Source organism: Dipodomys merriami, unplaced genomic scaffold (assembly GCF_024711535.1).
Source record: "Dipodomys merriami isolate MVZ:Mamm:240054 unplaced genomic scaffold, mDipMer1.0.p SCAF_493, whole genome shotgun sequence".
Lineage (NCBI taxonomy): Eukaryota > Metazoa > Chordata > Mammalia > Rodentia > Heteromyidae > Dipodomys > Dipodomys merriami.
This window is the reverse complement of record NW_027206061.1, coordinates 123,352-135,505: the sequence shown is the minus strand read 5'-3', so window position 1 is coordinate 135,505 and position 12,154 is coordinate 123,352. Positions and strand designations below refer to the sequence as shown.

The window sequence follows — 12,154 nt, the reverse complement described above, 5'->3', positions numbered from 1 at the left end:
AAGCCAAGAAGCTGTGATTAATTGGAAATCAGGCAAGAGCTAAGAGGGGACATAGAAGTAGGACATAGAATTATTGTCCTTTGCATGATCTTGTATTTAAAGAATCCCATAGACTCCACTCCCAAATTACTCAAGCGGATTCAAAATTTTGGCAAAGTAGTAGGGTATAAAATTAACCCCCCAAAATCAATGGCTTTTCTGCATGCCAACAATGAGAAAAGTGTGGTGGAAATTAGGAAAGCAACTCCATTTGTAATAGCCCCACAAAAAATAGAATACCTAGGAATTAACTTAACCAAAGAAGTGAAGGACCTCTTTGATGAAAACTTTAAAATCTTGAAAAAGAAAATCAAAACAGACCTTAGAAAATGGCAAAACCTCCCATGCTCCTGGATTGGAAAGATTAACATCGTGAAAATGGCAATATTTCCCAAGGCTATCGACAAATTCAACACGATACCTATCAAAACTCCAACCTCATTCTTCAAGAAATAGAAGAGGTAATTCAAAAATTCATATGGAACAATAAAAGACCCCTAATATCAAAAACGCTCCTCAACAGAAAGAACACTGCTAGAGGAATACCAATACCAAATTTCAAACTCTACTATAAAGCCATAGTAATCAAAACCGATTGGTATTGGTATAAGAACAGACCTCAGGACCAATGGAATAGAATTGAAAACCCAGAAATGAACCTACAGACCTATAGCCATCTAAACTTCGATAAGGGACTTAACACAATAGAATAGAATAAAGACAGGCTCTTCAGTAAATGGTGCTGGCAAAATTGGTTACCTACTTGTAGAAAACTAAAGCTAGATCCTTATCTATCACCCTGCACCAGAATCAACTCCAAATGGATCAAAGACCTCGAAGTCAAAGCAGTCACTCCGAAAACATTACAGGATGGAAGAGGAGAAACCCTAGGTCTCCTTGGCTGAGGCTGAAATTTTCTTAATAGAGACCCCGAAACACAACAAACCAAAGAAAGTTTGGACAAATGTGATTGCAAAAAGTTGCAGAGCTTCTGCATGGCAAAGGACATAGCTAGCAAGATCAATTGAAAGCCCATGGACTGGGAGAATATCTTTAATAGCCATACAAGGGACAAGGGTTTCATATCTAAAATATACTTGGAACTCAAAAAATTAAATCCCCCAACAACAAATCCTCAAAAAAACAACTGCCCAATAAATAAGTGGGCTAAAGACTTAAAGAGAAACTTCCCTGAAGAAGAAAGAAGGATGGCCAATAGACACATGAAGAAATGCTCAACCTCCCTAGCCATAAAAGACATGCAAATCCAAACAACATTGAGATACCACCTCACTCCAGTTAGAATGGCAAAAATCAAGAACTCTAACAACAACAGATGCTGGAGGAGATGTGGAAAGAAGGGAACCTTACTTCATTGTTGGTGGGAATGTAAACTTGTTCAACCACTTTGGAAAGTAGTATGGAGGTTCCACAAAAGACTTCACATAGAGCTCCCCTATGACCCAGCTATCCCACTTTTGGGAATTTACCAAAATGTTTACAAACAAGGCCACACTCAAGCTACCAGCACAACTATGTTTATTGCAGCATTATCTACCATAGCTAAGATATGGAACCAACCTAGATGCCCTTCAGTAGATGAATGGATCAAGAAAATGTGGTATATATACGAAATGGAATTCTATACCTCCATCAGAAAGAATGACATTGCCCCATTTGTTAGGAAATGGAAAAACTTGGAAAAAATTACATTAAGTGAAGTAAGCCAGGCCCAAAGAAACACAGGTCCCATGGTTTCCCTTATTTGAAATATCTAGTATATGTGTGAGTCAAGCGGAAAAGGACAGATAATGTGATGTTACTAAAATGAACCCTTAGATATGTATTGTAATATTTTTCTTTCATGCATGTGTTTCTAATGCATTTATAAAATTATTTCTTTGTTGCTTTGTATGTAGCTCCACCACCGTATATCCCCCACTTTCACTATATTTGATGTTAGTATAACTTGTGGAGAAGATGGGGAAAAGCAAGTCGTTTAAGGATTCAGGTGGACCTGTTGCAACAATGAGAAGTACAAGTTGTCATGTCAAAAACGAGCTTTACAACGTAGGTGCGGGGGGGGGGAGGAGAGGGGGAAGGATTGTGTGGGGAGGAGGGGGGAGCCTGGGAAAGGATGTGAAGGGTAAACAAAGGAGGAGGCTGCAATGCTTGGTAAGAAATGTATGCATTATCCTGCCCATGTAATTGTAACCCCTCTGTACAATACGTTCACAAATAAAATAAATTTAAAAAATAAATTAAAAAAAAAAGAAGTGTTGTCCTTTGTAAAAGACAATGTAATCCAAGAAATGGGTGATTTAACTCTATTCTTCTCCATACATCTTGTTGAGCAAAAGCAAGACCAAGAGAAAAATAATCTATTGAAATAATTTTGCAAAGAATAATTTCACTTTTCCTGATATGGTATCTAAGGAAAGTCTTAAGAGAGAAGATAAAAGTCGTAAGAGTGAAGATAAAAATGGATTATTCTTTAGTTTCCTCTAAGCATCTTGTTAGCAAAATATATCTTTGAGGTTAGAATTTATTGAACCAAAAAGGGGTGGAATACTTATTTTTGTGGGCACATTAGACACAAGAAGATTTCAAGGTAAAAGAAAAAAGAAAAAAAATTATAGCTAAATATTTGTGATTACAGGTTCTTGGACTGTTTTTTTTGGAGACAAAGATTTGCATTAGTGTTGGTCTTCATTAACATAGTTGTTGGGTTTCTGTGTCAACCAAATGAAAAGGGGAAGTTTAATGGACTCATTTGGACAAGTAAACAGCATGATAGAAAATAATGGCAAATAATATTTAATGAATTATTTTGAACAATTATTTTGCGAGAACGAAGAAGGAAAGATATAATTCAAAATCACTTGACTTTATTAAAAGTATGAAAATAGAGTAGTGAAGAGATCGAGAGAAAACAAAGAGGACTGCTTTCTCTCCAGTGGAGTAATAGGTTCTTGATCTTGTTTCTTCCATTCTGTTTTCACAAGCTATCAAGTGTGCCTCAGGACTCGAGTATCCAGTTCAAAGAGCATTCACAGAAGAAAATATTTGCAGTAGATACAGGTGAATTATAACCTTAGACAATCTATTTAAATCTGTTTAAAATTCTCCCCTACCCCAAATTGCCCTCTTTGAAAAGCTTTGTTTGCTTTTCCAAAGACTGACCTTCATTAATGATTTAAAATTTTTAGAGGATATATTCATACTCTCTAGAGATTGCTGTTTGGTTGTAATTTTTGTGTGTTTTTGTTTGTTGTGTTTTTTAACTGAATTTCAAAAGGTTGTGCAAGTGTGTTACAATTAAATATGTCCATCAAATTGTCTAACGCTCCTGGATCAGAGTCACTCCTTCTATCAATCTGAACCAACCCTTTCTCCAAGATTCATTTCAGATTTACCGCTTTCTTTATTACATGTGTACATTGAGTATTCTAGCTTTATTTGCCCATTGTTCTATTTTTCATTCATTCTATTTCTTTACTATTGTTCCTCTCTGGTTTCAATTTCCTGATATTCATTCTGTTAAACTTCCTGTTAATTCTTGAAAGGTTTACATACATTCCGTGGAGTTTCAATCCCACATATACTTGAACTGATGTCAGCTTATATTTCCATAATTCATTCATCTGCAATAACAAATTTGCAAGACTGGAGATGTGAAGCACTTAGACATGATTTTATTCTCATTCATTTGGAAGATTAACCTTTAGTCAGCAAGAAAGTTTAAAAATGACTTAGAATGTATTCCTAACTACTAGTTTTTATAAATGGCTTTGTAAAATATATGTGATTATTTTATTTTACATAGGATAATATTTTGTACTACCTATAAGTTTTGGAAAAAGAAGAAAACTAAAATTTACTAGTGTAGAGGAATATGATAATAAAAGAAGACATATTTTATGTTTGTCACATCTCTGATCAGTACCCATATGCAAGACTTAAAGTCATATTTTTTACTATGTTAGACAGATAGGGAAAACATAAAACAACACATGATAAGGCAACTCTTAGTGACTTTTTAAAAGGTACGTTTTTATGTGATGAAATTTATTACCTAATATTTGGGTTTGAAATATGGGAGGCTGATCTATTTAACATATTTCTGGAAGGCACCTACTGAACAACACAAATGGTGGGGGTACTCTTTCTACACTTTAATGAATGAATTTGTTTGGTATTGGTGCTGGGTAAGTAAATCAACTCAATTGTAACTTGCTTCCTACACTTGAAAACCTTGTAATGTCACTATCATCTACTTGTCAAGTGTTATTTTGGCAAATGTGATTTTAAATAGTTTATTTGAAAATGAATATACTTTCAGGAGATTAAATGTAGGTTATCATTGGTTTGAGAATGAAATTTTTATACTACAGAACCTAGTTTTCTGAAGTACCAGTGTTTTGAAGCACTAAGTATCTTCTTAATGGTTTTCTAAATTAAATTTGACCTCTAAATCAAGTTTTCCTAGCCTTGGTAGAACAATTATGGATCTATCATTCCAGAAACTATTTTTTGGCCAACTTTTGCTGCACTGAAATCTTTCATTAATCATTAGGAGAGGGGTATTAAAAATAATCTTGTTCATTTGTGATTTTGTTCACTCATATGGCCTGGTCATCTGTAAATTGAAAGTTTGAACTACAGTACTTTCTCTCATATTTAGTGATCTCATCTTTCATTTCAAGTTTCATTGCATTTCACAGTTGATTACTGCTAATTCCTATAAGGAATTGGGGCCTTGAAATATATTATAGGACATGAGAAATGAGATTAGTCTTCAATTACTTTCTGTTGGCATGTTGCATGGGCCTAGGTTAGAAGTCTTGCCCTTGTTATCTGATGATGCAGATAACTTGAACCTGGTATCCTAGGACCCGTGGGTCCTGCAGAAGAATAATAGCTTTTAGACATTATATCAGCAAAATTTGGGTATAATCAGTAAGTATGCTTCAGAAATATGGAGAAAAACCCTTTGGGACCAGCGAGTTAAAACAATAAACAGAGCATCAGAATAAAATCCTTTATGCATTAGAGGAAAACAATACTGTTATTTTACCATGTGAATTCAGAAGACAACAAACACTTAGAAGGTATCACAAGTTTATACCGAAGACATTGCATTGATACTTTTTATATTCTAATTTATATTCTAAACCTAATTATTTATATTCCAATCTATTTATGAGAATAAATGTAAATATATTTGTCAAACTATCAATTCTAATAAGATTCACTGTGTGAAATTTAAAATCAGTACATATAAATATAAAATATATAAGTATATATAATATAAAAATTGTTTTGCATTGTTCTGTTGTGGTTAGGGTATAAAGGCAACTCTGTTTTAAAGTATTATTCCATTATCTCTACCTCAGTTTTTGGTAGAGTTAGACTTAAAACTTTACCATGTGTTGATTTACAGCCTAGAGGCAAGAGGAAACACTGTGATTAAAACATTACCAATTTAAGGCCTAATATCGAGGAGAAACGTATGGACTTCTCCAGGAGCTATGGACATATTTGGTGATAGAAAGTCCGTAGTGTAAGTTCCTGCCTGGTTGGATGATAGACAGGAAAGGACAGTAGGTAATCATGCATATGAACAATTTTTTCACCTTCTTGGCTTTAGCTACTTTTGAAATGATAAGTATAGTAAACAATTATATTTTGATAAAATACCTTCTATTCTGAACAATTCTGACAGAACTGTTCATCTCTCTATGATCTCTTGTAACTAAGGTTAGTTTTGTTCCAGTAGACAATCTATGCTGTCAGGGTAAGATATTCTGATTGGTCTGTTCCTACATGGAAGAAGGGTAAAGGGTCAGCTAGACATTTGTGCCAGCAAGACCTCATTTGGGAAATTTTAAGTTGCACAAGTTTAGAAGTAGCTCTTAAGCAAGGCTTACTTTGAATCCATTAGCTCCACAAAGCTAACTCAGTTGTGATAAATAAATACTTGAAAAGCAATCACCTTTGGACTTAGCTGTAAAGGCTTCAAAGTATGATCAAATTTAAAATGAAGAAGACAAAATAGTCATTGACAAAAAATTGCAAATAAAATAAAATAAAATTAAATTAAAAATAAAATTAAATATAAAATTGCAAATGTGAGCAATCTACCAAACAATGGGTTTTTCCCATTATACAAAGAATTTTAGAGAAATAAGATCAATAGCATATTTAGGAACAATAAGGGTTCCTTGTTATAAATATTCAACCATGGATATATGCCTGTAGGAAGATTCCAACATTAAGTACTTAAATTTAGAGGATACTACATGTTTCAGCAGCAGGTCTACCCAAATTACAACAATACAGAGATTAACATGGCACTTGCAGAAGGATGATATGAAAATTTGTGAAGTATTCCATATTTTTCATTCTTCAAATGCAAGAAATGAAAAAAAGTTATTAAAAGGTGATTACAAAAACACAAGTGTAACAAGACCTGTAATTCATAGAATTAAAGGTTATTTTGACATCATTATATTAAATCTTCACCTGAGAAAGGCCTTTACATATCATAACCTTTACAAAACTTGAAATTAGTTAACATTGTCATTTTATCCCAAAGAAATAAAAAAATACAAGGACCTAGGAAAAAAGGAATTTTAAATTTTTCTATATGGAATGCAATCTGAAAGGACACATTAATGAACATATACATTATATAACAATGTAGAATTCAAATTATTATATGTAGGAGTGAATTAAATAGATTATGGACATTATACAAACATAGATATACTTTTTTCAGAAAAATGCCATGAACATCTATAGTGTCTATACTATTCTTTTCAAAAGATGTTAAAATTATTTCTGATTCAAAAAAATCACAAACTCTCTTGAAATCATTATAGATGTATACAAACAACTCTTGAATACATTTTGACATCAAAGTCAGACAATTCACTTGGAAGAATACCATGGAATCCATGAATTTTTAAAGTAAGATATTGCTGTTGCTTTGTATTGTGAAAAAAATTGTAGGGACACAAAGGATGGACTGGCATTTTTGAAATTTAAGACACTTAACCATACCATTACAACTTAGGAGAAGAATATGTACAGTCTTCCACAACTTCAAAGAGGTAGTAATACTTACTTATCCTTTTGGAAATATCAAATGCAGTTTCTTCCAAGTTGTTCTTCAGACCTGGTTTCATATAATGGTTCCACAGAAGGAGATACAGCATATTGTTGTTATTTCTATTCCCAGCAGCGAGATGCAAGGGGGTCAAGAGACCTTTAGTTTGGGGACTGGTATCTGCATCATGATGAATTAAGAAAGAAGCCACTCTGGTATTATTCCACATATAAGCACTGTGCAGCTGTGTCTAGCCATTCAGAATTATTGCATGAATATCTGCCTTAAGCTACCAACTCATGGACAATGTCTAAGTGTCCACTCTAGGCTTCCCGATGAAGAGGGTTATACTCATCCTCATCCCTAGTATTCATCTGGGTGGCCTTTTTGGAAAGTAGTCTCCACACCATAGTAAGCTGAATAATTTCAGGATCCAAAAGAGGAAATTTTCTTGGGTCCTACTCCATTTTTTTCTTGCAATTGATACTATTCCTCACTTTTTCATCTTAATTCCTGTCTTCATCAGAATTGCCTAACCAGAGACTTTGAGTGCCAGGGGGAATGAGATGTCCATGTTTTTCCCCAATAGTTCACATTGGTTGAACTGGTCAGAAAAATCTGATGAATTTTCTGCATATATTTATTCACCATGATTTTTTATTTTATCTTTTTTCCATTTTTACTACTCGAAATTATTCTAACTGGAGAGTAGGGAATTTAGAGAGAGCAGAGGAAAGATTTTCCTCAATATTCAAAGGTACAGACTGAAAATGAGGACCAGTGGTGTCTTCATGTGCAGCTTATTCTAGGAATGAGAAAATAGGAAACAATGCCTTCTATGTAAATGATTTGGGAAATAAAATGTTCTAGTGTGAGAGAACTCACTATTCAACATATGGACTTAAAGAGCTTTCTAATAGCTTTCTAATGTTAGTATTTAACATTCGAAAAAATGTAGAATGCAATAGTAAAATAGAAGTCCTTTGTATGACTACCTAAATTCTTGTTTTTTAAAAGATATTTGTTGTCATCTAAAAATACGCCTATCTATTGTCTTCAGGTGATTTTGATGATTGAAGATGCTTAATGAGAAGTCAAAATGTATTAGTAGTCCTTTGCTATCAATTAAATTTCACTTTTTCTTCTTGGAGGATATAATGATTAAAGCAAGCAATCAGCAAGCAATCGTTCAGAATCATGCTTCCAGTGCAAGTGAATCACCAGTAAGTAATCCTCGATACCATTATCCACAAAGATTTGTCACAGATACAATCACCCTGCCCTCTCTAGCTGCTTTCCTAGCCTGGACCTATTTCTTCATTGTACAGGAAAAGTGTGATTCAATAGATTTCAGTCAGATCTGTTAGTAGAATTATCAAGTATTTAGATTCTTTTTTTTTAAATTAGCTGTGGGGCATGAACTCTGGGCCAGGGCACTATCCTTGAGCTCTTCAAATCAAGGCAAGCGCTCTACCACTTGAGCCACAAAACCACTTCTAGATGGTTCTGTTTATGTGGTGCTGATTTGGGAAATGGTAGAGCAGAAAGTGAAATGATGCAACCAAAAATATAAAAACAAAATAAATTAGGATAATTATGGAGCAATCATATTGTCTATGAGAACCATGAAAGAGAGAGAGGAAAAGAGATCCAGATGTGCAATGACCTAGCTAGCCACAAAATCCATGCTTCTAATCAATTTACAGAGCAAACAATATTTTTAAGAGATAGAAATAGAATATATGTATTTACTTGAAATTAGTAAATACATTTTTAGTAGCCTACATAAAGAGTCAGAGCTTTGACCAAATTACAGACAAGAATCTTAAACCTTGGGCTAGGATGGTGGCTCAGTGGTAGAGTGCTTGCCTTGCAGCTTACTACAGTGCGGAGAATACTTTCCAAAAAGGCCACATATGAATAATAGGGATGAGGATGAGTAAACTCCTTTTCATTGGGAAGCCCAGAGTGGACACCTAGACATTGTCCATGAGTTGGTAACTCAAGGCAGATATTCATGCAATAACTGTGAATGGCTGGACACCCATTCACAGTGCTTATATGTGGAATATATTGCAACAGCACACAAACACACACACACACACATCATCATCATCATCATCATTATCATCATCATCAAATTTCTTCATAAGTATTTTTTGCGTATGGTCTTAAGAATAAATTTACATTATTAACTTGAATTTCTGACAGGACAATATCATCACTGTACATCTTGGTTGTATGCTCTCAGTTTTAAATTACTATTTAAGTATGTGCATTAGATAAGTATAGAGAAAAGTAGGAGCCACTCCGGTGGCTCAGGTCTTTAATCCTAGCTAATCAAAAAGATGAAATCTGATGATTGTGCTTTGAAACCAGACCAAGAAAAAAAAGTCCATTAGATTCTGATTTGAAAGTAACCACAAAAGCTTGAAATGGAGCTGTAGGATAAGCATTAAATTGCTAGCCTTGAGAAAACTAAAACAAAAAAAAAATAACAAATTCTGGAACAGAGTCAGGCCCTGAGTTCAAGCTCTAGTATAAGCACCAAACTAATGAATTAATTAATTAATTAAAAATAAATTAAGTGGTCGCATGTGGAGAGGCAGGTAAAATGTAACAATCGTGGACACTGGATTATGTATTATTTTGTAATAAGGCAAGTTATCATTTTTCCTAATCACTAATATTTTATTTGAACTTTTTTGTACAGTAAATCCTGAATTTGGCATGCATGTATATGTGTTTATAAATGTGCGCACATGTGTGTGTATATGCGTGAGTGTGTGCATTTGCAATGTTGCTTGCCAATGTGGACAGAGTGAGGCTGAAAAGAGCTGTGTTGAAATATAGTTATTTATCACTGTTCCATCCTGTTATTTCAGTGGAACCACCCTTCTGTACATTTTATTTGTCAAATAATAACATCATCATAAATAAAGCATTTACACCATTAAGTTAGATAAAAGAGATCACTTTCAGTTAAAAGAGATCACTTTCAGTTCTTAGTATAGATTAGGCAATAAGATACACATATAATTAGGTAGTGAATTATTGATGTAAGATGACTGTCAGTACAAAATATGTATTTGACCTCTTAAATTGGATATACTTTTAAGATATACTCATGGAATGATTTTGACCTACTCGACCAAACAAGTATTACTCGCTGGTTATTCCTGTGAAACTCAAGGTGGATAAACTCTTTCCAGATTTCTGTTGAAAATAACTTTCTTTGTAAGATCATATCTATTCACACTAATCTAATAAACCCCGTATTTTTTAGGTTTGAATATCCCATCATATTGACTGAAAATCAGTATTGTGGATATGTTTGTTAGATATACATTGCAAAAACAAACAAAAAGCATGTGTCACCTTCAGATTGTGGATGCATTTGAAGTTGTTTTGTACATACAAATGTTTCTTCATTAATTGTTCTTTTGTGGGAGTAACTATCACAACTTTAACAAATAAGGCTTTTTGAATATCTTTTCCAATATAAATAACATCCCAGAGCAAGTCTTGCAATTTCTGAAACCCCTTTGAATATTTCAATGTTATTTCAGTTCATTGACTATACAGCTAAAAGCATTTCTGAAATAAACATTGTTAAAATCTGAAAATGTTAATGGATATAAAGGCTTTTTATGCATCATTTTATGAAAAGCCAGTTTTTATGAAACTAAAAGATATAGAATAAAAGAATGGAAGTGAATTGGGTGAGCTAATTATTAGTATAACTTTGTTTTCTATTAGCACAATCCTTTGAACGTACATGATGAAGTTAAATTATGTGCTTTTTGACACTATGCTTCAGTTATTTTTAGAATCTTTGTAGTTATAAGAGTGAATTTGTAGTATAAATAAATGTCTTTGAAAATGATTAGGATTAATCTTGTGTTTTGTGTCCTACTCCCCCCAAAATGAGTTATTTTCAAGTGTTAATAGTTTATAATTGAATCTTCAGTATCATAAGAAATTTTGAAAAATGGATTGTGCGGGGAAGATGTAGTCGCCTCTTCTGCCAACCTGCCCTTTGCCTCCGCACTTCTCTGGGGCCAGCAGCAGCCCGACCAGGGGCCCGGGGCCGCAGGCTCAGACAACGGCCATGGGCTTGGTGTCCAACCAGCAGTTGGGAGGTGGCTTCGCCAAGGCAGCGGAGAAGGCACCCGAGGAGGCGCAGGAGGATGCCGCTCAGGTGGCTGAGGAGCCTCAGCTGTTGCACAGGGCTGGCATCTGTAAGTAGTTCAATGTGCGCAGAGGGTTCGGCTTCCTATCCATGACAGCCCGCATCAGGGTAGCACTCGACCCCCTGGTGGACGTCTTTGTGCACCAGAATAAGCTGCACATGGAGGGCTTCCAGAGCCTGAAGGAGGGAGAGGCTGTGGAGTTTACCTTTAAGAAGTCTGCCAAAGGCCTAGAATCCATCCAAGTCACTGGGCCCAGTGGGGTGTTCTGTATTGGGAGTAAGAGGTGGCCAAAGGGGAAGAACATGCAGAAGAGCAGATCCAAAGGAGACAGGTGCTACAACTGTATTGGTCTAGACCATAATGCCAAGGAATGCAAGCTGCCACCACAGCCCAAGAAGTGCCACTTCTGCCAAAGCATCAACCACATGGTGGCCTCCTGTCCACGGAAGGCTCAGCAGGTCCCCAGTTCCCAGGGAAAGCCTGCCTACTTTAGGGAAGAAGAAGAGATCCACAGCCCTGCCCTGCTCCCTGAGGCCCAAAATTGAGCCCCCAGAGTCGGGGGGGGGCAACTCTAGCTAGCAGGAAGTTTCAAGGAGCAGGCATCAATCGGCAAAGTGGAGAAAGTTGGAATATGGATTGGGTTGGCGAGTAGCTGGCTCTTCCATACGTCTCAGGCCAGGATGTCCCAGTATCATCCCATCTTCTCTTTTGATGAGGAGAAGGGGTGATGCATAGTAATCCCATCATGATCTATCCCAATTCAAATGAGGGGCTTTGGGGGAACCACTTGTGAAACCTGCGTACTTTATAT

The 12,154-nt window shown here is 35.3% G+C and overlaps 2 pseudogenes; both read left to right on the top strand.

The window, feature by feature from the left end:
* The first annotated feature begins 6,341 nt into the window (after positions 1–6,341).
* On the top strand, positions 6,342–6,441 carry LOC138809348 (U6 spliceosomal RNA; annotated as a pseudogene).
* Positions 6,442–11,261: 4,820 nt separating this feature from the next.
* On the top strand, positions 11,262–11,888 carry LOC138809345 (protein lin-28 homolog A pseudogene; annotated as a pseudogene).
* The last annotated feature ends 266 nt before the right edge of the window (positions 11,889–12,154 follow it).